At 45.5% G+C, this 4,325-nt stretch overlaps 1 long non-coding RNA gene across 4 annotated transcripts in view; it reads left to right on the forward strand.

Moving 5' to 3' along the window:
* Positions 1-4,012, forward strand: part of LOC103674637 — a 44,261-nt gene extending 40,249 nt beyond the window's left edge. For all 4 annotated transcript variants that reach the window (XR_005838628.1, XR_005838626.1, XR_005838627.1 and 1 more), the window contains one exon: positions 3,559-4,012. This is a non-coding gene — a long non-coding RNA (uncharacterized LOC103674637). The remainder of the gene's footprint in view (positions 1-3,558) is intronic.
* Positions 4,013-4,325: the final 313 nt, after the last annotated feature.

Genomic DNA, 4,325 nt, shown 5'->3' on the forward strand with positions numbered 1-4,325 from the left:
TCCTGCTGCGGGGCTGGGCTGGGCAAGGCACGGCTGGGTATACAGATGAGAGGAAGGCAGAATTGAGGCTGCAGGTAGGAGTGGTGCTGGGTAAGGGGCTGGCTAGCTTAGAAGGAGGTTGGCAAACATTCGGTCAACAGGGCTGGGAATTAAGACTGAGGACTGGACTGAGGGTAGGTTAGGGGTCCCGGCAGCAACACAGTCGGGACGAGGGGAGAAGCATGCAAGCAAAGCTAGGCTGAAAGAGGTCTGAGATGGAGCTGAAGCTGGCTAAGTAAGTACACAGCAGGTAAGCTGAGGTGGCAGTAGGAGGCGGTGGGGTGCCATGGTCAAGAGCATGGGTTTTTCATTACATGGAAGACTTGAGCTTAATCCTGTCCTGCCAGTTACTAGCAATGTGATTTGGGTCAACTTACTTAAATCTGTCCCAGTTAAATCATCTCTAAAATTAGAATAATAATACATATCCTGCTGGTGATTTTAAGAATTAGAAATAATGCAGGGCGCCTGAGTGGCTCGGTTGTTTAAGCATCCGACTCTTGATTTTGGTTCAGGTCATGATCTCAGGGTTGTGCAATGGGGCCCCATGTCAGGCTCTGCACTGGGTGTGGAGCCTGCTTGGGATTCTCTCTCTTCTTCTCCCTCTGTCCCTCCCACCCCCTCTCCTCCTCTCTTAAAAAAAAAAATTAGAAATAATGCATATGAAGCCCCTTACACACTATTTCTTCAACTGGGTTCATGGTTGTACTTTTAGGAGTCCAAATGTTCTCTACAAAATTTTTGTTCTCTGTTCTTAGCTTATTTTTTAAACACAGACTTTATTTTTTAGGGGACTTTTCAGTTCATAGCAAAATTGAGCAGAAAACAGAGTTCCTATATACCCCTACCCCACACATGCACGGCTTCCCCCAAAATCAACACCCCCCAGCACATTTGTTACAGTCAATGAACCTACACTGACACATCAATATCATCCAAAGTCCCTAGTTTCCATAAGGGCTCACTCTTGGCGGTGGCGCGCATTCTGTGGGTTTGGACAAGCGCACCATGACGTGTATCCACCACTGAAGTATCACACATAGTCGTTACACTCCCCCAAAATCCGCTGTGCTCTTCCTATCCCCCTTCCTCCCCCCAACCCCTGGCAACCACTGATCTTTTTACTGCTCCTATAGTTTTGCCTTTTGCAGAATGTCATATAGTTGGAATCATATAGTATCTAGTCTTTTCGGATTGGCCTCTTTTTACTTAGTAACATGCATTTAACATTCCTCCATGTCTTTTTGTGTCTTGATAGCTCATTTCGTTTTCAAACTGAATACTATTCAGCAGAATACTATTCTGCTGTCTGGCTGTATTTAGCCACTCACTACCCAGTGCTTTGCAAACAAGCAATCTATGGATCTCTGTCTGGGATGAGTGTGGATTCTTGAGGCCTCAAGAGTTTAGAATTTGAGAAACACGAGCCTGGCATATAGTAGGTACTCCATAAATGTAAATAATTAACAGCAGGATTATTACTCCTATAAGAGAAGCTAAAGGTATAGTGAAGCAGGGCTGGGCCGAGACCTGCGTTCATAAGATCTAGCCTGGCAAGGAGAGTCTTGTCAACTGGGTTTGTAGGCAGACCTGCTTTTTTGTGTGCAGGGCGGGTTTGGGCTTCCCTGGACAGCTGCCTCAGGCTGCCCAGTCTTCAAGGGGCCCATCCCCGGGGCACATGCGGGACACTGCCATGACCTGACGGTTGCTGACAGCCCTTGCTTTGAAACTTGGAGCATTTTTTTCCTCCTGGGTTTTCTGGCCATGTTCCCTCAGTCCATGATTTTCAGAGATTACAGTGTGATTCCTCAATTACCCCTGCGAGGTCTTCCTGTTCCCTGGACTGTAATTCATGAGGCCTGAAAACCTGAGCTCATTTAGAGCTGCTCGGGGCTGCCTCTCCGTGTCCCCATCCATCTTCAGCTGCCGGTCCCTCTTCGCCGCCTGTGTTCTCTTTCACTGGTGCTGTACATTCTGCTTCCAGATGGCAGGGGACAGAAGGACAAGCGTGCCTGGGCAGATCCGTCATCTGTTCCTCATCTACTCCAAGCCCTCGTCTTTCTTGTTCATCTTCTTGTCCCAAACACCATGTTACAAGGTCCATTTTTTGCTCTCTGGGTGTTTCAAGGAGCTGTCAAGCCCACAGCCTCTTCCGCCCCGTCCTCCTTCTGTACCCCTCTCCCCACCCCCTCACCGAAACATCCCCTGCACTGACACAGGGGGTTTTAAGGTATCTCCTTAATGCTCATTTGGATTATGCCGTGTTATATTTCCAGAATTTCATTTTTTAGAGCCCTCTATATTTCGAGTCGTATTTCCTCTTAGTGCTGGTGTTCTCGACCTTGGCTGTACATGGGAAGGATTCAAGCAACCTTTCAAAAGCACCGATGCTTGGTCCCAATCCAGACCAATTGAACCAGATCTCTCGTGCCCGGGCATGGGTATTTTTACTTTAAGTTTGCCCAGACGATCACAAAAGAAAAAAAAAAAAGGTAAAAATGGACTTCGTCAAAATTAAAAACTTCTACTCATCAAAAAGACTGTTAAGAAGGTATAAGTCACAGACTGGTTGAAAATATTTACCACACATATATCTGAGAAACAACTTGTATCCAGCATATCGTAGCAATTCCTATAATTCAGTAACAAGACAACCAGCGGCCAAAAAGCTTGAATAGGCACTTCACAAAGGAAAATATATAAGTGGCCAATCAGCATGTGAAAATGTGTTCAGCACCACTGGGCATCAGAGAAGGGCAAAGTAAAACCAAAATCAAAAGCCCACTAACAGTTAAAGTAAAAGACAAACCTGACAACATGAGGATGGAAAGTGCTAGACCCCTCACAGGCTTCTGCTAGGGGACCAGAATGGTGTGACCATGTTGGTCTGGCAGTTCCTCACAGAGTGAAACACACACCCACCTCAGGACAGAAACACAACATCTGTTTTTATCCAAGAGAAACCAAAACACACGTACACTCAAAGACTTCACAGCCACATTAATAACAGCCCCAAATTGGAAACAATCCAGATGTCCCTCAACTGGAGACAGAAGGAGCAAACTGTGGTCTGTCCCCACTGTTACAGAGAAGAGGTCCCGATTCATGTGACAACATGGATGGACCAGGGAAACATGAGGCCGAGTGAAGAAGCCACACACAAAAGATGACCTACTCTGTGATTCCGTTTATATGAAGTTCAAGAACCATCATAACCAAGATACAGAGAAAGGAACAGAACGGACGTTGCCTGTAGGAAGGCACAGCCCATTTGTGACCAGGAAGGGAGTGAGGGATTTTTCTGGGGTGACAGACATATCCTATATCTTGATAGCAGGATGGGTGACAAGCATATGCATTCATCTAAGCTCATATGCAGTGTGGGGTCTTAAAGATTGTACATTTAGTTTATTTAAATTTTACCTCAACCAGGGAAATTCGATGAATAAATATTCCCCACATGATTTTGCTGCTCAGGAAGGGTTGAGAGTCACTGCTAGGCCTCAGTTTTCCCTACAGTGTGAAAACCTTCTTTCTCCAGGCCCCTTGTTTGCCAGCACCCTGCATTCCAATCTCTTGTGCTGGGGAACCCCGGACCACCATGAGCATCAGACAGGAGAGGTCTCTCATTTCCAACACATCAACTACACTTCGTTGTTGGTCAAAATGAAATGGAAAATGGGGTCTCCTTGCTGAGAGAGGGAACTGTCAGTAAGACAACAGGAAAGGTGACCACCTGCTCTTCATGTGGGTCACCGAGACTTTAACAGATGTCTGGGGAGTCGAGGCCCTCTGGCCTCTTTATGCAAAGTTTCGTATTATGTTTTAGGAAAACATCTTTCATTCACTTCATCAGATGAGCATTTTTTCCCTCCTAGACTTACTGATTTTTCTGAACGTGTTCTTATTTAAAGTTCTGTGTCTCTTTTTGTTAGGTGCACTTCTCTAGAATAAAACGTGCTTTTAAAAATGACCATTTCCATTCGTGATTCTTTCCCACCAAGATCCCGGGGTGTCCGAGAGGATGTTTTTACCATGGTGTGCTATATTTTCGGGCTACTTAATGCCCAGCTCCTAGGTCTTGCCATATTTTCTGATCTCTGGAAAATGCTGAGATCTGATTTAGGATCTTTTTTGATCTTTTATCAAACAGCTGTGAGCAATACAGAAGTAATACATCATCTACTCAACAGCCTTAACCGCCCAGGATTCAGCTAATAACTAAAAAGTAAACCACAACGAGGCTTTGAAGACGCAAAATAGGTGGCACAAATTCCATACACTGT

This window comes from Ursus maritimus, unplaced genomic scaffold (assembly GCF_017311325.1).
Source record: "Ursus maritimus isolate PB19 unplaced genomic scaffold, ASM1731132v1 scaffold_3, whole genome shotgun sequence".
Taxonomy (NCBI): Eukaryota; Metazoa; Chordata; class Mammalia; order Carnivora; family Ursidae; genus Ursus; species Ursus maritimus.